This window comes from Pongo abelii, chromosome 20, assembly GCF_028885655.2.
Source record: "Pongo abelii isolate AG06213 chromosome 20, NHGRI_mPonAbe1-v2.0_pri, whole genome shotgun sequence".
Lineage (NCBI taxonomy): Eukaryota > Metazoa > Chordata > Mammalia > Primates > Hominidae > Pongo > Pongo abelii.
In genome coordinates, this window is record NC_072005.2 from 32616446 (window position 1) to 32642697 (window position 26252).

The following is a 26252-nucleotide window of genomic DNA, read 5'->3' on the forward strand; positions in this document are numbered from 1 at the left end:
TGCTCCGAAACTTCTTAGTGGTGTGTGCATTCAACTCACAGAGTTGAAGATTCCTTTTGACAGAGAAGGTTTGAAACACTCGTTTTGTAGAATGTGCAAGTGGATATTTGGACCACTTCTAGGAATTCGTTGGAAACAGGAAACCCACACACAAAAACAAGAAAGAAGCATTCTCACAAGCTTCTGTGTGATGTGAGCATTCAGCTCACAGAGCTGAACCTTCCTTTTGATAGAGCAATTTTGAAAAACTCTTTTTCTAGAATCGGCAGGTGGACACTTGGAGCGCTTTTAGGCCTGTAGTGGAAAGGAAATATCTTCACATCAAAACTAGACAGAAGCATTCTCTGAATCATCTCTGTGGTGTGTGCATTCAACTCACAGAGTTGAACATTCCTTTAGACAGAGAAATTTTGAAACACTCTTTTTGTAGGATCTGCAAGTGGAAATTGGGACCGCTTAGAGGAATTCTTTGGAAACGGGACACCCTCGCACGATAACTAGACAGTAGCATTCTCACAAACTTCTCTGTGATAAGTGCATTCAACTCACAGAGTTTCACGTTTCTTTTCATGGAGCAGTTTGGAAACACACTTTTGGAAGTATATGCAAGTGGTCATTCGGAAAGCTATGAGGCCTGTGTTCGAAAAGGCAATATCTTCACATATAATCTAGAAAGAAGCATTCCCAGAACTACTCTGTGTTGGTTGCATTCAACTCACAGAGGGGAATGTTCCTTTTGTTAGTGCAGCCATGAAACACTGCTTTTGTATAATCTGCAATTGGACATTTGGAGAGCTCTGAGGCCTCTGGTGAGAAGGGAAATTTCTTCACAAAACACTTAGAGAGAAGCATTCTCGGAAACCACTTTGTGATGTGTGCATTCAACTCACTGAGTTGAACATTCCTTTGTTAGAGCAGTTTTTAAATACTCTTTTTGTAGAATCTGCATGTGGATATTTGGACCACTTATAGGAATTTGCTGGAAACGAGATATCTTCACATAATAACGAGACAGAAGCATTCTCACAAACTCCTTTGTGATGTGTGCTCTCAACTCAGAGATGTGAACCTGACTTTTGATAGAGCAATTTGGAAACACTCTTTTTCTAGAATCTGCAAGTGTACATTTGGAGCGCTTTGAGACCTGTGCTGGAAAGGAAATATCTTCACATAACAAGTAGACAGAAGGATTATCTGACACTTCTTTGTTTTATGTGCATTCAACTCACAGAGTTGGACATTCCTTTTGACAGAGAAGTTTTGAAACACTCCTTTTGTAGAATGTGCAAGTGGATATTTGGACGGCTTCTAGGAATTCGTTGGAAACGGGACACCCTCACGCAAAAAAAAGACAGAAGCATTCTCACAAACTGCTGTGTGATGTGAGCATTCAGCTCACAGAGCTGAACCTTTCTTTTGATAGAGCAACTTGGAAGCACTCTTTTTCTAGAATCGGCAAGTGGACATTTGGATCGCTTTGAGGCCTGTGGTGGAAAGGAAATATCTTCACCTCAAAACTAGACAGAAGCATTCTCTGAATCATCTTTGTGGTGTGTGCATTCAACTCACAGTGTTGAACATTCCTTTAGACAGAGAAATTTTGAAACACTCTTTTTGTAGTATCTGCAAGTGTAAATTTGGACCGCTTCTGGGAATTCTTTGTAAACGGGACACCCTCAGACGAAAACTAGACAGTAGCATTCACACAAACTTTTGTGTGATGTGAGCATTCAGCTCACAGAGCTGAACCTTTCTTTTGATAGCGCAATTTTGAAACCCACTTTTTCTAGAATCGGCAAGTGGACATTTGGAGCGCTTTTAGGCCTGTGGTGGAAAGGAAATATCTTCACCTCAAAACTAGACAGAAGCATTCTCTGAATCATCATTGTGGTGTGTGCATTCAACTCACAGTGTTGAACATTCCTTTAGAGAGAGAAATTTTGAAACACTCTTTTTGTAGAATCTGCAAGTGTAAATTTGGACCGCTTCTAGGAATTCGTTGGAAACGGGACACCCTCACACGGTAACTAGACAGTAGCATTCTCACAAACTTCTCTGTGATAAGTGCATTCAACTCACAGAGTTTAACGTTTCTTTTCATGGAGCAGTTTGGAAACACACTTTTGGAAGTATATGCAAGTGGTCATTCGGAACACAGCTATGAGGCCTGTGTTCGAAAAGGCAATATCTTCACATATAACATAGAAAGAAGCATTCTCAAAAACTACTCTGTGTTGGTTGCATTCAACTCACAGAGGGGAATATTCCTTTCTTAGAGCAGCCATGAAACACTGTTTTTGTATAATCTGCAATTGTACATTTGGGGAGCTCTGAGGCCTCTGGTGGGAAGGGAAATTTCTTCACAAAACCCCTAGAGAGAAGCATTCTCAGAAAGCACTTTGTGACGTGTGCATTCAACTCACAGAGTTGAACATTCCCTTTGCTAGAGCAGTTTTGAAACCCTCTTTTTGTGGAATCTGCATGTGGATATTTGGACCACTTAGAGCTATTTGCTGGAAACGGGATATCCTCACACCAAAAGGAGACGGAAGCATTCTCACAAACTACTTTGTCATGTGTGCTCTCAACTCAGAGACGTGAACCTGACTTTTGATAGAGAAGTTTGGAAACACTCTTTTTCTAGAATCTGCAAGTGCACATTTGGAGCGCTTTGAGGCCTGTGCTGGAAAGGAAATATCTTCACAAAACAAGTAGACAGAAGCATGCTCCGAAACTTCTTAGTGGTGTGTGCATTCAACTCACAGAGTTGAAGATTCCTTTTGACAGAGAAGGTTTGAAACACTCGTTTTGTAGAATGTGCAAGTGGATATTTGGACCACTTCTAGGAATTCGTTGGAAACAGGACACCCACACACAAAAACAAGAAAGAAGCATTCTCACAAGCTTCTGTGTGATGTGAGCATTCAGCACACAGAGCTGAACCTTTCTTTTGATAGAGCAATTTTGAAACACTCTTTTTCTAGAATCGGCAAGTGGACATTTGGAGCACTTTTAGGCCTGTAGTGGAAAGGAAATATCTTCACATCAAAACTAGACAGAAGCATTCTCTGAATCACCTTTGTGGTGTGTGCATTCAACTCACAGAGTTGAACATTCCTTTAGACAGAGAAATTTTGAAACACTCTTTTTGTAGAATCTGCAAGTGCAAATTGGGACCGCTTAGAGGAATTCTTTGGAAACGCGACAACCGCACACGATAACTAGACAGTAGCATTCTCACAAACTTCTCTGTGATAAGTGCATTCAACTCACGGAGTTTAACGTTTCTTTTCATGGAGCAGTTTTGAAACACACTTTTGGAAGTATATGCAAGTGGTCATTCGGAAAGCTATGAGGCCTGTGTTCGAAAAGGAAATATCTTCACATATAATCAAGAAAGAAGCATTACCAGAACTACTCTGTGTTGGTTGCATTCAACTCACAGAGGGGAATGTTCCTTTTGTTAGTGCAGCCATGAAACACTGCTTTTGTATAATCTGCAATTGGACATTTGGAGAGCTCTGAGGCCTCTAGTGAGAAGGGAAATTTCTTCACAAAATACTTAGAGAGAAGCATTCTCGGAAACCACTTTGTGATGTGTGCATTCAACACACTGAGTTGAACATTCCTTTGTTAGAGCAGTTTGGAAATACTCTTTTTGTAGAATCTGCATGTGGATATTTGGACCACTTATAGGAATTTGCTGGAAACGAGATATCTTCACATAATAACGAGACAGAAGCATTCTCACAAACTCCTTTGTGATGTGTGCTCTCAACTCAGAGATGTGAACCTGACTTTTGATAGAGCAGTTTTGAAACACTCTTTTTCTAGAATCTGCAAGTGTACATTTGGAGCACTTTGAGACCCGTGCTCGAAAGGAAATATCTTCACATAACAAGTAGACAGAAGTATTATCTGACACTTCTTTGTGGTATGTACATTCAACTCACAGAGTTGAACATTCCTTTTGACAGAGAAGTTTTGAAACACTCTTTTTATAGAATGTGCAAGTGGATATTTGGACGGCTTCTAGGAATTTATTGGAAACGGGAAACCCTCACACAAAAAAAGACAGAAGCATTCTCACAAACTGCTGTGTGATGTGAGCATTCAGCTCACAGAGCTGAACCTTTCTTTTGATAGAGCAACTTTGAAGCACTCTTTTTCTAGAATTGGCAACTGGACACTTGGAGCTTTTTGGGGCCTGTGGTGGAAAGGAAATAATTTCACCTCAAAATTAGACAGACGCATTCTCTGAATATTCCTTGTGGAACATTCCTTTAGACAGAGAAATTTTGAAACACTCTTTTTGTAGAACCTGCAAGTGGAAATTTGGACCGCTTAGAGGAAGTCTTTGGAAACGGGACACCCTCACACGAAAACTAGACAGTAGCATTCTCACAAACTTCTCTGCGATAGGTGCATTCAACTCACGGAGTTTAACTTTTCTTTTCATGGAGCAGTTTTGAAACACATTTTTTGAAGTATATGCAAGTGGTCATTCGGAAAGCTATGAGGCATATGTTCGCAAAGGCAATATCTTCACATATAACGTAGAAAGAAGCATTCTCAAAAACTACTCTGTGTTGGTTGCATTCAACTCACAGAGGGGAATATTCCGTTCTTAGAGCAGCCATGAAACACTGTTTTTGTATAATCTGCAATTGGACATTTTGGGAGCTCTGAGGCCTCTGGTGGGAAGGGAAACTTCTTCACAAAACCCCTAGAGAGAAGCATTCTCGGAAAGCACTTTGTGACGTGTGCATTCAACTCACAGAGTTGAACATTCCCTTTGCTAGAGCAGTTTTGAAGCCCTCTTTTGTGGAATCTGCATGTGGATATTTGGACCACTTAGAGCTATTTACTGGAAACGGGATATCCTCACCCCAAAAGGAGACGGAAGCATTCTCACAAACTCCTTTTTCATGTGTGCTCTCAACACAGAGACGTGAACCTGACTTTTGATAGAGAAGTTTGGAAACACTCTTTTTCTAGAATCTGCAAGTGCACATTTGGAGCGCTTTCAGGCCTGTGCTGGAAAGGAAATATCTTCACAAAACATGTAGACAGAAGCATGCTCCGAAACCTCTTAGTGGTGTGTGCATTCAACTCACAGAGGTGAAGATTCCTTTTGACAGAGAAGATTTGAAACACTATTTTTGTAGAATGTGCAAGTGGATACTTGGACCACTTCAAGGAATTCGTTGGAAACGGGACACCCACACACAAAAACAAGACAGAAGCATTCTCACAAGCTTCTGTGTGATGTGAGCATTCAGCTCACAGAGCTGAAACTTTCTTTTGATAGAGCAATTTTGAAACACTCTTTTTCTAGAATCGGCAAGTGGACATTTGGAGCGCTTTTAGGCCTGTAGTGGAAAGGAAATATCTTCACATCAAAACTAGACAGAAGCATTCTCTGAATCATCTCTGTGGTGTGTGCATTCAACTCACAGAGTTGAACATTCCTTTAGACAGAGAAATTTTGAAACACTCTTTTTGTAGAATCAGCAAGTGGAAATTGGGACCGCTTAGAGGAATTCTTTGGAAACGGGACACCCTCACACGAAAACTAGACAGTAGCATTCTCACAAACTTCTCTGTGATAAGCGCATTAAACTCACAGAGTTTCACGTTTCTTTTCATGGAGCAGTTTTGAAACACACTTTTGGAAGTATATGCAAGTGGTCATTCGGAAAACTATGAGGCCTGTGTTCGAAAAGGCAATATCTTCACATATAACCTAGAAAGAAGCATTCCCAGAAACTACTTTGTGTTGGTTGCATTCAACTCACGAAGGGGATTATTCCGTTTGTTAGAGCAGCCATGAAACACTGTTTTTGTATAATCTGCAATTGGACATTTGGAAAGCTCTGAGTCCTCTGGTGGAAAGGAAAATTTCTTCACAAAATACCTGGAGAGAAGCATTCTCGGAAACCACTTTGTGATGTGTGCATTCAACTCACTGAGTTGAACATTCCTTTTGTTAGAGCAGTTTTGAAATACTCTTTTTGTAGAATCTGCATGTGGATATTTGGACCACTTATGGGAATTTGCTGGAAACGGGATATCTTCACATAATAAAGAGACAGAAGCATTCTCACAAACTCCTTTGTGATGTGTGCTCTCAACTCAGAGATGTGAACCAGACTTTTGATAGATCAGTTTGGAAACACTCTTTTTCTAGAATCTGCAAGTGTACATTTGGAGCGCTTTGAGACCTGTGCTGGAAAGGAAATATCTTCACATAACAAGTAGACAGAAGGATTATCTGACACTTCTTTGTGGTATGTACATTCAACTCACAGCGATGAACATTCCTTTGGACAGAGAAGTTTTGAAACACTCTTTTTATAGAATGTGCAAGTGGATATTTGGACGGCTTCTAGGAATTCGTTGGAAACGGGAAACCCTCACACAAAAAAAGACAGAAGCATTCTCACAAACTGCTGTGTGATGTGAGCATTCAGATCACAGAACTGAACCTTTCTTTTGATAGAGCAACTTTGAAGCACTCTTTTTCTAGAATCGGCAACTGGACATTTGGAGCTCTTTGAGGCCTGTGGTGGAAAGGAAATATCTTCACCTCAAAATTAGACAGAAGCATTCTCTGAATATTCCTTGTGGAACATTCCTTTAGACAGAGAAATTTTGAAACACTCTTTTTGTAGAATCTGCAAGTGGAAATTTGGACCGCTTAGAGGAAGTCTTTGGAAACGGGACACCCTCAGACGAAAACTAGACAGTAGCATTCTCACAAACTTCTCTGTGATAAGTGCATTCCACTCACGGAGTATAACTTTTCTTTTCATGGAGCAGTTTTGAAACACATTTTTTGAAGTATATGCAAGTGGTCATTCGGAAAGCTATGAGGCATATGTTCGCAAAGGCAATATCTTCACATATAACATAGAAAGAAGCATTCTCAAAAACTACTCTGTGTTGGTTGCATTCAACTCACAGAGGGGAATATTCCTTTCTTAGAGCAGCCATGAAACACTGTTTTTGTATAATCTGCAATTGGACATTTGGGGCGCTCTGAGGATTCTGGTGGGAGGGGAAATTTCTTCACAAAACCCCTAGAGAGAAGCATTCTCAGAAAGCACTTTGTGACGTGTGCATTCAACTCACAGAGTTGAACATTCCCTTTGCTAGAGCAGTTTTGAAACCCTCTTTTTGTGGAATCTGCATGTGGATATTTGGACCACTTAGAGCTGTTTGCTGGAAACGGGATATCCTCACACCAAAAGGAGACGGAAGCATTCTCACAAACTACTTTGTCATGTGTGCTCTCAACTCAGAGACGTGAACCTGACTTTTGATAGAGAAGTTTGGAAACACTCTTTTTCTAGAATCTGCAAGTGCACATTTGCAGCGCTTTGAGGCCTGTGCTGGAAAGGAAATATCATCACAAAACAAGTAGACAGAAGCATGCTCCGAAACTTCTTAGTGGTGTGTGCATTCAACTCACAGAGTTGAAGATTCCTTTTGACAGAGAAGTTTTGAAACACTCTTTTTGTAGAATGTGCAAGTGGATATTTGGACCACTTCTAGGAATTCGTTGGAAACCGGACACCCACACACAAAAACAAGACAGAAGCATTCTCACAAGCTTCTGTGTGATGTGAGCATTCAGCTCACAGAGCTGAACCTTTCTTTTGATAGAGCAATTTTGAAACACTCTTTTTCTAGAATCGGCAAGTGGACATTTGGAGCGCTTTTAGGCCTGTAGTGGAAAGGAAATATCTTCACATCAAAACTAGACAGAAGCATTCTCTGAATCATCTCTGTGGTGTGTGCATTCAACTCACAGAGTTGAACATTCCTTTAGACAGAGAAATTTTGAAACACTCTTTTTGTAGAATCTGCAAGTGGAAATTGGGACCGCTTAGAGGAATTCTTTGGAAACGGGACACCCTCGCACGATAACTAGACAGTAGCATTCTCACAAACTTCTCTGTGATAAGTGCATTCAACTCACAGAGTTTCACGTTTCTTTTCATGGAGCAGTTTGGAAACACACTTTTGGAAGTATATGCAAGTGGTCATTCGGAAAGCTATGAGGCCTGTGTTCGAAAAGGCAATATCTTCACATATAATCTAGAAAGAAGCATTCCCAGAACTACTCTGTGTTGGTTGCATTCAACTCACAGAGGGGAATGTTCCTTTTGTTAGTGCAGCCATGAAACACTGCTTTTGTATAATCTGCAATTGGACATTTGGAGAGCTCTGAGGCCTCTGGTGAGAAGGGAAATTTCTTCACAAAACACTTAGAGAGAAGCATTCTCGGAAACCACTTTGTGATGTGTGCATTCAACTCACTGAGTTGAACATTCCTTTGTTAGAGCAGTTTTTAAATACTCTTTTTGTAGAATCTGCATGTGGATATTTGGACCACTTATAGGAATTTGCTGGAAACGAGATATCTTCACATAATAACGAGACAGAAGCATTCTCACAAACTCCTTTGTGATGTGTGCTCTCAACTCAGAGATGTGAACCTGACTTTTGATAGAGCAGTTTTGAAACACTCTTTTTCTAGAATCTGCAAGTGTACATTTGGAGCGCTTTGAGACCTGTGCTGGAAAGGAAATATCTTCACATAACAAGTAGACAGAAGGATTTTCTGACACTTCTTTGTTTTATGTGCATTCAACTCACAGAGTTGGACATTCCTTTTGACAGAGAAGTTTTGAAACACTCCTTTTGTAGAATGTGCAAGTGGATATTTGGACGGCTTCTAGGAATTCGTTGGAAACGGGACACCCTCACGCAAAAAAAAGACAGAAGCATTCTCACAAACTGCTGTGTGATGTGAGCATTCAGCTCACAGAGCTGAACCTTTCTTTTGATAGAGCAACTTGGAAGCACTCTTTTTCTAGAATCGGCAAGTGGACATTTGGATCGCTTTGAGGCCTGTGGTGGAAAGGAAATATCTTCACCTCAAAACTAGACAGAAGCATTCTCTGAATCATCTTTGTGGTGTGTGCATTCAACTCACAGTGTTGAACATTCCTTTAGACAGAGAAATTTTGAAACACTCTTTTTGTAGTATCTGCAAGTGTAAATTTGGACCGCTTCTGGGAATTCTTTGTAAACGGGACACCCTCAGACGAAAACTAGACAGTAGCATTCACACAAACTTTTGTGTGATGTGAGCATTCAGCTCACAGAGCTGAACCTTTCTTTTGATAGCGCAATTTTGAAACCCACTTTTTCTAGAATCGGCAAGTGGACATTTGGAGCGCTTTTAGGCCTGTGGTGGAAAGGAAATATCTTCACCTCAAAACTAGACAGAAGCATTCTCTGAATCATCATTGTGGTGTGTGCATTCAACTCACAGTGTTGAACATTCCTTTAGAGAGAGAAATTTTGAAACACTCTTTTTGTAGAATCTGCAAGTGTAAATTTGGACCGCTTCTAGGAATTCGTTGGAAACGGGACACCCTCACACGGTAACTAGACAGTAGCATTCTCACAAACTTCTCTGTGATAAGTGCATTCAACTCACAGAGTTTAACGTTTCTTTTCATGGAGCAGTTTGGAAACACACTTTTGGAAGTATATGCAAGTGGTCATTCGGAACACAGCTATGAGGCCTGTGTTCGAAAAGGCAATATCTTCACATATAATCAAGAAAGAAGCATTCCCAGAACTACTCTGTGTTGGTTGCATTCAACTCACAGAGGGGAATGTTCCTTTTGTTAGTGCAGCCATGAAACACTGCTTTTGTATAATCTGCAATTGGACATTTGGAGAGCTCTGGGGCCTCTAGTGAGAAGGGAAATTTCTTCACAAAACACTTAGAGAGAAGCATTCTCGGAAACCACTTTGTGATGTGTGCATTCAACACACTGAGTTGAACATTCCTTTGTTAGAGCAGTTTTGAAATACTCTTTTTGTAGAATCTGCATGTGGATATTTGGACCACTTATGGGAATTTGCTGGAAACGGGATATCTTCACATAATAAAGAGACAGAAGCATTCTCACAAACTCCTTTGTGATGTGTGCTCTCAACTCAGAGATGTGAACCTGACTTTTGATAGAGCAGTTTTGAAACACTCTTTTTCTAGAATCTGCAAGTGTACACTTGGACCGCTTTGAGACCTGTGCTGGAAAGGAAATATCTTCACATAACAAGTAGACAGAAGGATTATCTGACACTTCTTTGTGGTATGTACATTCAACTCACAGCGATGAACATTCCTTTTGACAGAGAAGTTTTGAAACACTCTTTTTATAGAATGTGCAAGTGGATATTTGGACGGCTTCTAGGAATTCGTTGGAAACGGGAAACCCTCACACAAAAAAAGACAGAAGCATTCTCACAAACTGCTGTGTGATGTGAGCATTCAGATCACAGAACTGAACCTTTCTTTTGATAGAGCAACTTTGAAGCACTCTTTTTCTAGAATCGGCAACTGGACATTTGGAGCTCTTTGAGGCCTGTGGTGGAAAGGAAATATCTTCACCTCAAAATTAGACAGAAGCATTCACTGAATATTCCTTGTGGAACATTCCTTTAGACAGAGAAATTTTGAAACACTCTTTTTGTAGAATCTGCAAGTGGAAATTTGGACCGCTTAGAGGAATTCTTTGGAAACGGGACACCCTCAGACGAAAACTAGACAGTAGCATTCTCAAAAACTTCTCTGTGATAAGTGCATTCAACTCACGGAGTTTAACTTTTCTTTTCATGGAGCAGTTTTGAAACACATTTTTTGAAGTATATGCAAGTGGTCATTCGGAAAGCTATGAGGCATATGTTCGCAAAGGCAATATCTTCACATATAACATAGAAAGAAGCATTCTCAAAAACTACTCTGTGTTGGTTGCATTCAACTCACAGAGGGGAATATTCCGTTCTTAGAGCAGCCATGAAACACTGTTTTTGTATAATCTGCAATTGGACATTTGGGGAGCTCTGAGGCCTCTGGTGGGAAGGGAAATTTCTTCACAAAACCCCTAGAGAGAAGCATTCTCAGAAAGCACTTTGTGACGTGTGCATTCAACTCACAGAGTTGAACATTCCCTTTGCTAGAGCAGTTTTGAAACCCTCTTTTTGTGGAATCTGCATGTGGATATTTGGACCACTTAGAGCTATTTGCTGGAAACGGGATATCCTCACAGCAAAAGGAGACGGAAGCATTCTCACAAACTCCTTTGTCATGTGTGCTCTCAACTCAGAGACGTGAACCTGACTTTTGTTAGAGAAGTTTGGAAACACTCTTTTTCTAGAATCTGCAAGTGCACATTTGGAGCGATTTGAGGCCTGTGCTGGAAAGGAAATATCTTCACAAAACAAGTAGACAGAAGCATGCTCCGAAACTTCTTAGTGGTGTGTGCATTCAACTCACAGAGTTGAAGATTCCTTTTGACAGAGAAGGTTTGAAACACTCGTTTTGTAGAATGTGCAAGTGGATATTTGGACCACTTCTAGGAATTCGTTGGAAACAGGAAACCCACACACAAAAACAAGAAAGAAGCATTCTCACAAGCTTCTGTGTGATGTGAGCATTCAGCTCACAGAGCTGAACCTTCCTTTTGATAGAGCAATTTTGAAAAACTCTTTTTCTAGAATCGGCAGGTGGACACTTGGAGCGCTTTTAGGCCTGTAGTGGAAAGGAAATATCTTCACATCAAAACTAGACAGAAGCATTCTCTGAATCATCTCTGTGGTGTGTGCATTCAACTCACAGAGTTGAACATTCCTTTAGACAGAGAAATTTTGAAACACTCTTTTTGTAGAATCTGCAAGTGGAAATTGGGACCGCTTAGAGGAATTCTTTGGAAACGGGACACCCTCGCACGATAACTAGACAGTAGCATTCTCACAAACTTCTCTGTGATAAGTGCATTCAACTCACAGAGTTTCACGTTTCTTTTCATGGAGCAGTTTGGAAACACACTTTTGGAAGTATATGCAAGTGGTCATTCGGAAAGCTATGAGGCCTGTGTTCGAAAAGGCAATATCTTCACATATAATCTAGAAAGAAGCATTCCCAGAACTACTCTGTGTTGGTTGCATTCAACTCACAGAGGGGAATGTTCCTTTTGTTAGTGCAGCCATGAAACACTGCTTTTGTATAATCTGCAATTGGACATTTGGAGAGCTCTGAGGCCTCTGGTGAGAAGGGAAATTTCTTCACAAAACACTTAGAGAGAAGCATTCTCGGAAACCACTTTGTGATGTGTGCATTCAACTCACTGAGTTGAACATTCCTTTGTTAGAGCAGTTTTTAAATACTCTTTTTGTAGAATCTGCATGTGGATATTTGGACCACTTATAGGAATTTGCTGGAAACGAGATATCTTCACATAATAACGAGACAGAAGCATTCTCACAAACTCCTTTGTGATGTGTGCTCTCAACTCAGAGATGTGAACCTGACTTTTGATAGAGCAGTTTGGAAACACTCTTTTTCTAGAATCTGCAAGTGTACATTTGGAGCGCTTTGAGACCTGTGCTGGAAAGGAAATATCTTCACATAACAAGTAGACAGAAGGATTATCTGACACTTCTTTGTTTTATGTGCATTCAACTCACAGAGTTGGACATTCCTTTTGACAGAGAAGTTTTGAAACACTCCTTTTGTAGAATGTGCAAGTGGATATTTGGACGGCTTCTAGGAATTCGTTGGAAACGGGACACCCTCACGCAAAAAAAAGACAGAAGCATTCTCACAAACTGCTGTGTGATGTGAGCATTCAGCTCACAGAGCTGAACCTTTCTTTTGATAGAGCAACTTGGAAGCACTCTTTTTCTAGAATCGGCAAGTGGACATTTGGATCGCTTTGAGGCATGTGGTGGAAAGGAAATATCTTCACCTCAAAACTAGACAGAAGCATTCTCTGAATCATCTTTGTGGTGTGTGCATTCAACTCACAGTGTTGAACATTCCTTTAGACAGAGAAATTTTGAAACACTCTTTTTGTAGTATCTGCAAGTGTAAATTTGGACCGCTTCTGGGAATTCTTTGTAAACGGGACACCCTCAGACGAAAACTAGACAGTAGCATTCACACAAACTTTTGTGTGATGTGAGCATTCAGCTCACAGAGCTGAACCTTTCTTTTGATAGCGCAATTTTGAAACCCACTTTTTCTAGAATCGGCAAGTGGACATTTGGAGCGCTTTTAGGCCTGTGGTGGAAAGGAAATATCTTCACCTCAAAACTAGACAGAAGCATTCTCTGAATCATCATTGTGGTGTGTGCATTCAACTCACAGTGTTGAACATTCCTTTAGAGAGAGAAATTTTGAAACACTCTTTTTGTAGAATCTGCAAGTGTAAATTTGGACCACTTCTAGGAATTCGTTGGAAACGGGACACCCTCACACGGTAACTAGACAGTAGCATTCTCACAAACTTCTCTGTGATAAGTGCATTCAACTCACAGAGTTTAACGTTACTTTTCATGGAGCAGTTTGGAAACACACTTTTGGAAGTATATGCAAGTGGTCATTCGGAACACAGCTATGAGGCCTGTGTTCGAAAAGGCAATATCTTCACATATAACATAGAAAGAAGCATTCTCAAAAACTACTCTGTGTTGGTTGCATTCAACTCACAGAGGGGAATATTCCTTTCTTAGAGCAGCCATGAAACACTGTTTTTGTATAATCTGCAATTGTACATTTGGGGAGCTCTGAGGCCTCTGGTGGGAAGGGAAATTTCTTCACAAAACCCCTAGAGAGAAGCATTCTCAGAAAGCACTTTGTGACGTGTGCATTCAACTCACAGAGTTGAACATTCCCTTTGCTAGAGCAGTTTTGAAACCCTCTTTTTGTGGAATCTGCATGTGGATATTTGGACCACTTAGAGCTATTTGCTGGAAACGGGATATCCTCACACCAAAAGGAGACGGAAGCATTCTCACAAACTACTTTGTCATGTGTGCTCTCAACTCAGAGACGTGAACCTGACTTTTGATAGAGAAGTTTGGAAACACTCTTTTTCTAGAATCTGCAAGTGCACATTTGGAGCGCTTTGAGGCCTGTGCTGGAAAGGAAATATCTTCACAAAACAAGTAGACAGAAGCATGCTCCGAAACTTCTTAGTGGTGTGTGCATTCAACTCACAGAGTTGAAGATTCCTTTTGACAGAGAAGGTTTGAAACACTCGTTTTGTAGAATGTGCAAGTGGATATTTGGACCACTTCTAGGAATTCGTTGGAAACAGGACACCCACACACAAAAACAAGAAAGAAGCATTCTCACAAGCTTCTGTGTGATGTGAGCATTCAGCACACAGAGCTGAACCTTTCTTTTGATAGAGCAATTTTGAAACACTCTTTTTCTAGAATCGGCAAGTGGACATTTGGAGCACTTTTAGGCCTGTAGTGGAAAGGAAATATCTTCACATCAAAACTAGACAGAAGCATTCTCTGAATCACCTTTGTGGTGTGTGCATTCAACTCACAGAGTTGAACATTCCTTTAGACAGAGAAATTTTGAAACACTCTTTTTGTAGAATCTGCAAGTGGAAATTGGGACCGCTTAGAGGAATTCTTTGGAAACGCGACAACCGCACACGATAACTAGACAGTAGCATTCTCACAAACTTCTCTGTGATAAGTGCATTCAACTCACGGAGTTTAACGTTTCTTTTCATGGAGCAGTTTTGAAACACACTTTTGGAAGTATATGCAAGTGGTCATTCGGAAAGCTATGAGGCCTGTGTTCGAAAAGGAAATATCTTCACATATAATCAAGAAAGAAGCATTACCAGAACTACTCTGTGTTGGTTGCATTCAACTCACAGAGGGGAATGTTCCTTTTGTTAGTGCAGCCATGAAACACTGCTTTTGTATAATCTGCAATTGGACATTTGGAGAGCTCTGAGGCCTCTAGTGAGAAGGGAAATTTCTTCACAAAATACTTAGAGAGAAGCATTCTCGGAAACCACTTTGTGATGTGTGCATTCAACACACTGAGTTGAACATTCCTTTGTTAGAGCAGTTTGGAAATACTCTTTTTGTAGAATCTGCATGTGGATATTTGGACCACTTATAGGAATTTGCTGGAAACGAGATATCTTCACATAATAACGAGACAGAAGCATTCTCACAAACTCCTTTGTGATGTGTGCTCTCAACTCAGAGATGTGAACCTGACTTTTGATAGAGCAGTTTTGAAACACTCTTTTTCTAGAATCTGCAAGTGTACATTTGGAGCACTTTGAGACCCGTGCTCGAAAGGAAATATCTTCACATAACAAGTAGACAGAAGTATTATCTGACACTTCTTTGTGGTATGTACATTCAACTCACAGAGTTGAACATTCCTTTTGACAGAGAAGTTTTGAAACACTCTTTTTATAGAATGTGCAAGTGGATATTTGGACGGCTTCTAGGAATTTATTGGAAACGGGAAACCCTCACACAAAAAAAGACAGAAGCATTCTCACAAACTGCTGTGTGATGTGAGCATTCAGCTCACAGAGCTGAACCTTTCTTTTGATAGAGCAACTTTGAAGCACTCTTTTTCTAGAATTGGCAACTGGACACTTGGAGCTTTTTGGGGCCTGTGGTGGAAAGGAAATAATTTCACCTCAAAATTAGACAGACGCATTCTCTGAATATTCCTTGTGGAACATTCCTTTAGACAGAGAAATTTTGAAACACTCTTTTTGTAGAACCTGCAAGTGGAAATTTGGACCGCTTAGAGGAAGTCTTTGGAAACGGGACACCCTCACACGAAAACTAGACAGTAGCATTCTCACAAACTTCTCTGCGATAGGTGCATTCAACTCACGGAGTTTAACTTTTCTTTTCATGGAGCAGTTTTGAAACACATTTTTTGAAGTATATGCAAGTGGTCATTCGGAAAGCTATGAGGCATATATTCGCAAAGGCAATATCTTCACACATAACGTAGAAAGAAGCATTCTCAAAAACTACTCTGTGTTGGTTGCATTCAACTCACAGAGGGGAATATTCCGTTCTTAGAGCAGCCATGAAACACTGTTTTTGTATAATCTGCAATTGGACATTTTGGGAGCTCTGAGGCCTCTGGTGGGAAGGGAAACTTCTTCACAAAACCCCTAAAGAGAAGCATTATCGGAAAGCACTTTGTGACGTGTGCATTCAACTCACAGAGTTGAACATTCCCTTTGCTAGAGCAGTTTTGAAGCCCTCTTTTGTGGAATCTGCATGTGGATATTTGGACCACTTAGAGCTATTTACTGGAAACGGGATATCCTCACCCCAAAAGGAGACGGAAGCATTCTCACAAACTCCTTTTTCATGTGTGCTCTCAACACAGAGACGTGAACCTGACTTTTGATAGAGAAGTTTGGAAACACTCTTTTTCTAGAATCTGCAAGTGCACATTTGGAGCGCTTTGAGGCCTGTGCTGGAAAGGAAATATCTTCACAAAACATGTAGACAGAAGCATGCTCCGAAACCTCTTAGTGGTGTGTGCATTCAACTCACACAGGTGAAGATTCCTTTTGACAGAGAAGATTTGAAACACTATTTTTGTAGAATGTGCAAGTGGATACTTGGACCACTTCAAGGAATTCGTTGGAAACGGGACACCCACACACAAAAACAAGACAGAAGCATTCTCACAAGCTTCTGTGTGATGTGAGCATTCAGCTCACAGAGCTGAAACTTTCTTTTGATAGAGCAATTTTGAAACGCTCTTTTTCTAGAATCGGCAAGTGGACATTTGGAGCGCTTTTAGGCCTGTAGTGGAAAGGAAATATCTTCAAATCAAAACTAGACAGAAGCATTCTCTGAATCATCTCTGTGGTGTGTGCATTCAACTCACAGAGTTGAACATTCCTTTAGACAGAGAAATTTTGAAACACTCTTTTTGTAGAATCAGCAAGTGGAAATTGGGACCGCTTAGAGGAATTCTTTGGAAACGGGACACCCTCACACGAAAACTAGACAGTAGCATTCTCACAAACTTCTCTGTGATAAGCGCATTCAACTCACAGAGTTTCACGTTTCTTTTCATGGAGCAGTTTTGAAACACACTTTTGGAAGTATATGCAAGTGGTCATTCGGAAAACTATGAGGCCTGTGTTCGAAAAGGCAATATCTTCACATATAACCTAGAAAGAAGCATTCCCAGAAACTACTTTGTGTTGGTTGCATTCAACTCACGAAGGGGATTATTCCGTTTGTTAGAGCAGCCATGAAACACTGTTTTTGTATAATCTGCAATTGGACATTTGGAAAGCTCTGAGGCCTCTGGTGGAAAGGAAAATTTCTTCACAAAATACCTGGAGAGAAGCATTCTCGGAAACCACTTTGTGATGTGTGCATTCAACTCACTGAGTTGAACATTCCTTTTGTTAGAGCAGTTTTGAAATACTCTTTTTGTAGAATCTGCATGTGGATATTTGGACCACTTATGGGAATTTGCTGGAAACGGGATATCTTCACATAATTAAGAGACAGAAGCATTCTCACAAACTCCTTTGTGATGTGTGCTCTCAACTCAGAGATGTGAACCTGACTTTTGATAGAGCAGTTTTGAAACACTCTTTTTCTAGAATCTGCAAGTGTACATTTGGAGCGCTTTGAGACCTGTGCTGGAAAGGAAATATCTTCACATAACAAGTAGACAGAAGGATTATCTGACACTTCTTTGTGGTATGTACATTCAACTCACAGCGATGAACATTCCTTTTGACAGAGAAGTTTTGAAACACTCTTTTTATAGAATGTGCAAGTGGATATTTGGACGGCTTCTAGGAATTCGTTGGAAACGGGAAACCCTCACACACAAAAAGACAGAAGCATTCTCACAAACTGCTGTGTGATGTGAGCATTCAGATCAAAGAACTGAACTTTTCTTTTGATAGAGCAACTTTGAAGCACTCTTTTTCTAGAATCGGCAACTGGACATTTGGAGCTCTTTGAGGCCTGTGGTGGAAAGGAAATATCTTCACCTCAAAATTAGACAGAAGCATTCTCTGAATATTCCTTGTGGAACATTCCTTTAGACAGAGAAATTTTGAAACACTCTTTTTGTAGAATCTGCAAGTGGAAATTTGGACCGCTTAGAGGAAGTCTTTGGAAACGGGACACCCTCAGACGAAAACTAGACAGTAGCATTCTCACAAACTTCTCTGTGATAAGTGCATTCAACTCACGGAGTTTAACTTTTCTTTTCATGGAGCAGTTTTGAAACACATTTTTTGAAGTATATGCAAGTGGTCATTCGGAAAGCTATGAGGCATATGTTCGCAAAGGCAATATCTTCACATATAACATAGAAAGAAGCGTTCTCAAAAACTACTCTGTGTTGGTTGCATTCAACTCAGAGAGGGGAATATTCCTTTCTTAGAGCAGCCATGAAACACTGTTTTTGTATAATCTGCAATTGGACATTTGGGGAGCTCTGAGGCCTCTGGTGGGAAGGGAAATTTCTTCACAAAACCCCTAGAGAGAAGCATTCTCAGAAAGCACTTTGTGACGTGTGCATTCAACTCACAGAGTTGAACATTCCCTTTGCTAGAGCAGTTTTGAAACCCTCTTTTTGTGGAATATGCATGTGGATATTTGGACCACTTAGAGCTATTTACTGGAAACGGGATATCCTCACACCAAAAGGAGACGGAAGCATTCTCACAAACTCCTTGGTCATGTGTGCTCTCAACTCAGAGACGTGAACCTGACTTTTGATAGAGAAGTTTGGAAACACTCTTTTTCTAGAATCTGCAAGTGCTCATTTGGAGCGCTTTGAGGCCTGTGCTGGAAAGGAAATATCTTCACAAAACAAGCAGACAGAAGCATGCTCCGAAACTTCTTAGTGGTGTGTGCATTCAACTCACAGAGTTGAAGATTCCTTTTGACAGAGAAGTTTTGAAACACTATTTTTGTAGAATGTGCAAGTGGATATTTGGACCACTTCTAGGAATTCGTTGGAAACGGGACACCCACACACAAAAACAAGACAGAAGCATTCTCACAAGCTTCTGTGTGATGTGAGCATTCAGCTCACAGATCTGAAACTTTCTTTTGATAGATCAATTTTGAAACACTCTTTTTCTAGAATCGGCAAGTGGACATTTGGAGCGCTTTTAGGCCTGTAGTGGAAAGCAAATATCTTCACATCAAAATTAGACAGAAGCATTCTCTGAATCATCTCTGTGGTGTGTGCATTCAACTCACAGGGTTGAACATTCCTTTAGACAGAGAAATTTTGAAACACTCTTTTTGTAGAATCTGCAAGTGGAAATTGGGTCCGCTTAGAGGAATTCTTTGGAAACGGGACACCCTCACACGATAACTAGACAGTAGCATTCTCACAAACTTCTCTGTGATAAGCGCATTCAACTCACAGAGTTGCACGTTTCTTTTCATGGAGCAGTTTTGAAACACACTTTTGGAAGTATATGCAAGTGGTCATTCGGAAAACTATGAGGCCTGTGTTCGAAAAGGCAATATCTTCACATATAACCTAGAAAGAAGCATTCCCAGAAACTACTTTGTGTTGGTTGCATTCAACTCACTGAGGGGATTATTCCGTTTGTTAGAGCAGCCATGAAACACTGTTTTTGTATAATCTGCAATTGGACATTTGGAGAGCTCTGGGGCCTCTAGTGAGAAGGGAAATTTCTTCACAAAACACTTAGAGAGAAGCATTCTCGGAAACCACTTTGTGATGTGTGCATTCAACTCACTGAGTTGAACATTCCTTTGTTAGAGCAGTTTTTAAATACTCTTTTTGTAGAATCTGCATGTGGATATTTGGACCACTTATAGGAATTTGCTGGAAACGAGATATCTTCACATAATAACGAGACAGAAGCATTCTCACAAACTCCTTTGTGATGTGTGCTCTCAACTCAGAGATGTGAACCTGACTTTTGATAGAGCAGTTTGGAAACACTCTTTTTCTAGAATCTGCAAGTGTACATTTGGAGCGCTTTGAGACCTGTGCTGGAAAGGAAATATCTTCACATAACAAGTAGACAGAAGGATTATCTGACACTTCTTTGTTTTATGTGCATTCAACTCACAGAGTTGGACATTCCTTTTGACAGAGAAGTTTTGAAACACTCCTTTTGTAGAATGTGCAAGTGGATATTTGGACGGCTTCTAGGAATTCGTTGGAAACGGGACACCCTCACGCAAAAAAAAGACAGAAGCATTCTCACAAACTGCTGTGTGATGTGAGCATTCAGCTCACAGAGCTGAACCTTTCTTTTGATAGAGCAACTTGGAAGCACTCTTTTTCTAGAATCGGCAAGTGGACATTTGGATCGCTTTGAGGCCTGTGGTGGAAAGGAAATATCTTCACCTCAAAACTAGACAGAAGCATTCTCTGAATCATCTTTGTGGTGTGTGCATTCAACTCACAGTGTTGAACATTCCTTTAGACAGAGAAATTTTGAAACACTCTTTTTGTAGTATCTGCAAGTGTAAATTTGGACCGCTTCTGGGAATTCTTTGTAAACGGGACACCCTCAGACGAAAACTAGACAGTAGCATTCACACAAACTTTTGTGTGATGTGAGCATTCAGCTCACAGAGCTGAACCTTTCTTTTGATAGCGCAATTTTGAAACCCACTTTTTCTAGAATCGGCAAGTGGACATTTGGAGCGCTTTTAGGCCTGTGGTGGAAAGGAAATATCTTCACCTCAAAACTAGACAGAAGCATTCTCTGAATCATCATTGTGGTGTGTGCATTCAACTCACAGTGTTGAACATTCCTTTAGAGAGAGAAATTTTGAAACACTCTTTTTGTAGAATCTGCAAGTGTAAATTTGGACCGCTTCTAGGAATTCGTTGGAAACGGGACACCCTCACACGGTAACTAGACAGTAGCATTCTCACAAACTTCTCTGTGATAAGTGCATTCAACTCACAGAGTTTAACGTTTCTTTTCATGGAGCAGTTTGGAAACACACTTTTGGAAGTATATGCAAGTGGTCATTCGGAACACAGCTATGAGGCCTGTGTTCGAAAAGGCAATATCTTCACATATAATCAAGAAAGAAGCATTCCCAGAACTACTCTGTGTTGGTTGCATTCAACTCACAGAGGGGAATGTTCCTTTTGTTAGTGCAGCCATGAAACACTGCTTTTGTATAATCTGCAATTGGACATTTGGAGAGCTCTGGGGCCTCTAGTGAGAAGGGAAATTTCTTCACAAAACACTTAGAGAGAAGCATTCTCGGAAACCACTTTGTGATGTGTGCATTCAACACACTGAGTTGAACATTCCTTTGTTAGAGCAGTTTTGAAATACTCTTTTTGTAGAATCTGCATGTGGATATTTGGACCACTTATGGGAATTTGCTGGAAACGGGATATCTTCACATAATAAAGAGACAGAAGCATTCTCACAAACTCCTTTGTGATGTGTGCTCTCAACTCAGAGATGTGAACCTGACTTTTGATAGAGCAGTTTTGAAACACTCTTTTTCTAGAATCTGCAAGTGTACACTTGGACCGCTTTGAGACCTGTGCTGGAAAGGAAATATCTTCACATAACAAGTAGACAGAAGGATTATCTGACACTTCTTTGTGGTATCTACATTCAACTCACAGCGATGAACATTCCTTTTGACAGAGAAGTTTTGAAACACTCTTTTTATAGAATGTGCAAGTGGATATTTGGACGGCTTCTAGGAATTCGTTGGAAACGGGAAACCCTCACACAAAAAAAGACAGAAGCATTCTCACAAACTGCTGTGTGATGTGAGCATTCAGATCACAGAACTGAACCTTTCTTTTGATAGAGCAACTTTGAAGCACTCTTTTTCTAGAATCGGCAACTGGACATTTGGAGCTCTTTGAGGCCTGTGGTGGAAAGGAAATATCTTCACCTCAAAATTAGACAGAAGCATTCACTGAATATTCCTTGTGGAACATTCCTTTAGACAGAGAAATTTTGAAACACTCTTTTTGTAGAATCTGCAAGTGGAAATTTGGACCGCTTAGAGGAATTCTTTGGAAACGGGACACCCTCAGACGAAAACTAGACAGTAGCATTCTCAAAAACTTCTCTGTGATAAGTGCATTCAACTCACGGAGTTTAACTTTTCTTTTCATGGAGCAGTTTTGAAACACATTTTTTGAAGTATATGCAAGTGGTCATTCGGAAAGCTATGAGGCATATGTTCGCAAAGGCAATATCTTCACATATAACATAGAAAGAAGCATTCTCAAAAACTACTCTGTGTTGGTTGCATTCAACTCACAGAGGGGAATATTCCGTTCTTAGAGCAGCCATGAAACACTGTTTTTGTATAATCTGCAATTGGACATTTGGGGAGCTCTGAGGCCTCTGGTGGGAAGGGAAATTTCTTCACAAAACCCCTAGAGAGAAGCATTCTCAGAAAGCACTTTGTGACGTGTGCATTCAACTCACAGAGTTGAACATTCCCTTTGCTAGAGCAGTTTTGAAACCCTCTTTTTGTGGAATCTGCATGTGGATATTTGGACCACTTAGAGCTATTTGCTGGAAACGGGATATCCTCACAGCAAAAGGAGACGGAAGCATTCTCACAAACTCCTTTGTCATGTGTGCTCTCAACTCAGAGACGTGAACCTGACTTTTGTTAGAGAAGTTTGGAAACACTCTTTTTCTAGAATCTGCAAGTGCACATTTGGAGCGATTTGAGGCCTGTGCTGGAAAGGAAATATCTTCACAAAACAAGTAGACAGAAGCATGCTCCGAAACTTCTTAGTGGTGTGTGCATTCAACTCACAGAGTTGAAGATTCCTTTTGACAGAGAAGGTTTGAAACACTCGTTTTGTAGAATGTGCAAGTGGATATTTGGACCACTTCTAGGAATTCGTTGGAAACAGGAAACCCACACACAAAAACAAGAAAGAAGCATTCTCACAAGCTTCTGTGTGATGTGAGCATTCAGCTCACAGAGCTGAACCTTCCTTTTGATAGAGCAATTTTGAAAAACTCTTTTTCTAGAATCGGCAGGTGGACATTTGGAGCGCTTTTAGGCCTGTAGTGGAAAGGAAATATCTTCACATCAAAACTAGACAGAAGCATTCTCTGAATCATCTCTGTGGTGTGTGCATTCAACTCACAGAGTTGAACATTCCTTTAGACAGAGAAATTTTGAAACACTCTTTTTGTAGAATCTGCAAGTGGAAATTGGGACCGCTTAGAGGAATTCTTTGGAAACGGGACACCCTCGCACGATAACTAGACAGTAGCATTCTCACAAACTTCTCTGTGATAAGTGCATTCAACTCACAGAGTTTCACGTTTCTTTTCATGGAGCAGTTTGGAAACACACTTTTGGAAGTATATGCAAGTGGTCATTCGGAAAGCTATGAGGCCTGTGTTCGAAAAGGCAATATCTTCACATATAATCTAGAAAGAAGCATTCCCAGAACTACTCTGTGTTGGTTGCATTCAACTCACAGAGGGGAATGTTCCTTTTGTTAGTGCAGCCATGAAACACTGCTTTTGTATAATCTGCAATTGGACATTTGGAGAGCTCTGAGGCCTCTGGTGAGAAGGGAAATTTCTTCACAAAACACTTAGAGAGAAGCATTCTCGGAATCCACTTTGTGATGTGTGCATTCAACTCACTGAGTTGAACATTCCTTTGTTAGAGCAGTTTTTAAATACTCTTTTTGTAGAATCTGCATGTGGATATTTGGACCACTTATAGGAATTTGCTGGAAACGAGATATCTTCACATAATAACGAGACAGAAGCATTCTCACAAACTCCTTTGTGATGTGTGCTCTCAACTCAGAGATGTGAACCTGACTTTTGATAGAGCAGTTTGGAAACACTCTTTTTCTAGAATCTGCAAGTGTACATTTGGAGCGCTTTGAGACCTGTGCTGGAAAGGAAATATCTTCACATAACAAGTAGACAGAAGGATTATCTGACACTTCTTTGTTTTATGTGCATTCAACTCACAGAGTTGGACATTCCTTTTGACAGAGAAGTTTTGAAACACTCCTTTTGTAGAATGTGCAAGTGGATATTTGGACGGCTTCTAGGAATTCGTTGGAAACGGGACACCCTCACGCAAAAAAAAGACAGAAGCATTCTCACAAACTGCTGTGTGATGTGAGCATTCAGCTCACAGAGCTGAACCTTTCTTTTGATAGAGCAACTTGGAAGCACTCTTTTTCTAGAATCGGCAAGTGGACATTTGGATCGCTTTGAGGCCTGTGGTGGAAAGGAAATATCTTCACCTCAAAACTAGACAGAAGCATTCTCTGAATCATCTTTGTGGTGTGTGCATTCAACTCACAGTGTTGAACATTCCTTTAGACAGAGAAATTTTGAAACACTCTTTTTGTAGTATCTGCAAGGGTAAATTTGGACCGCTTCTGGGAATTCTTTGTAAACGGGACACCCTCAGACGAAAACTAGACAGTAGCATTCACACAAACTTTTGTGTGATGTGAGCATTCAGCTCACAGAGCTGAACCTTTCTTTTGATAGCGCAATTTTGAAACCCACTTTTTCTAGAATCGGCAAGTGGACATTTGGAGCGCTTTTAGGCCTGTGGTGGAAAGGAAATATCTTCACCTCAAAACTAGACAGAAGCATTCTCTGAATCATCATTGTGGTGTGTGCATTCAACTCACAGTGTTGAACATTCCTTTAGAGAGAGAAATTTTGAAACACTCTTTTTGTAGAATCTGCAAGTGTAAATTTGGACCGCTTCTAGGAATTCGTTGGAAACGGGACACCCTCACACGGTAACTAGACAGTAGCATTCTCACAAACTTCTCTGTGATAAGTGCATTCAACTCACAGAGTTTAACGTTTCTTTTCATGGAGCAGTTTGGAAACACACTTTTGGAAGTATATGCAAGTGGTCATTCGGAACACAGCTATGAGGCCTGTGTTCGAAAAGGCAATATCTTCACATATAATCAAGAAAGAAGCATTCCCAGAACTACTCTGTGTTGGTTGCATTCAACTCACAGAGGGGAATGTTCCTTTTGTTAGTGCAGCCATGAAACACTGCTTTTGTATAATCTGCAATTGGACATTTGGAGAGCTCTGGGGCCTCTAGTGAGAAGGGAAATTTCTTCACAAAACACTTAGAGAGAAGCATTCTCGGAAACCACTTTGTGATGTGTGCATTCAACACACTGAGTTGAACATTCCTTTGTTAGAGCAGTTTTGAAATACTCTTTTTGTAGAATCTGCATGTGGATATTTGGACCACTTATGGGAATTTGCTGGAAACGGGATATCTTCACATAATAAAGAGACAGAAGCATTCTCACAAACTCCTTTGTGATGTGTGCTCTCAACTCAGAGATGTGAACCTGACTTTTGATAGAGCAGTTTTGAAACACTCTTTTTCTAGAATCTGCAAGTGTACACTTGGACCGCTTTGAGACCTGTGCTGGAAAGGAAATATCTTCACATAACAAGTAGACAGAAGGATTATCTGACACTTCTTTGTGGTATCTACATTCAACTCACAGCGATGAACATTCCTTTTGACAGAGAAGTTTTGAAACACTCTTTTTATAGAATGTGCAAGTGGATATTTGGACGGCTTCTAGGAATTCGTTGGAAACGGGAAACCCTCACACAAAAAAAGACAGAAGCATTCTCACAAACTGCTGTGTGATGTGAGCATTCAGATCACAGAACTGAACCTTTCTTTTGATAGAGCAACTTTGAAGCACTCTTTTTCTAGAATCGGCAACTGGACATTTGGAGCTCTTTGAGGCCTGTGGTGGAAAGGAAATATCTTCACCTCAAAATTAGACAGAAGCATTCACTGAATATTCCTTGTGGAACATTCCTTTAGACAGAGAAATTTTGAAACACTCTTTTTGTAGAATCTGCAAGTGGAAATTTGGACCGCTTAGAGGAATTCTTTGGAAACGGGACACCCTCAGACGAAAACTAGACAGTAGCATTCTCAAAAACTTCTCTGTGATAAGTGCATTCAACTCACGGAGTTTAACTTTTCTTTTCATGGAGCAGTTTTGAAACACATTTTTTGAAGTATATGCAAGTGGTCATTCGGAAAGCTATGAGGCATATGTTCGCAAAGGCAATATCTTCACATATAACATAGAAAGAAGCATTCTCAAAAACTACTCTGTGTTGGTTGCATTCAACTCACAGAGGGGAATATTCCGTTCTTAGAGCAGCCATGAAACACTGTTTTTGTATAATCTGCAATTGGACATTTGGGGAGCTCTGAGGCCTCTGGTGGGAAGGGAAATTTCTTCACAAAACCCCTAGAGAGAAGCATTCTCAGAAAGCACTTTGTGACGTGTGCATTCAACTCACAGAGTTGAACATTCCCTT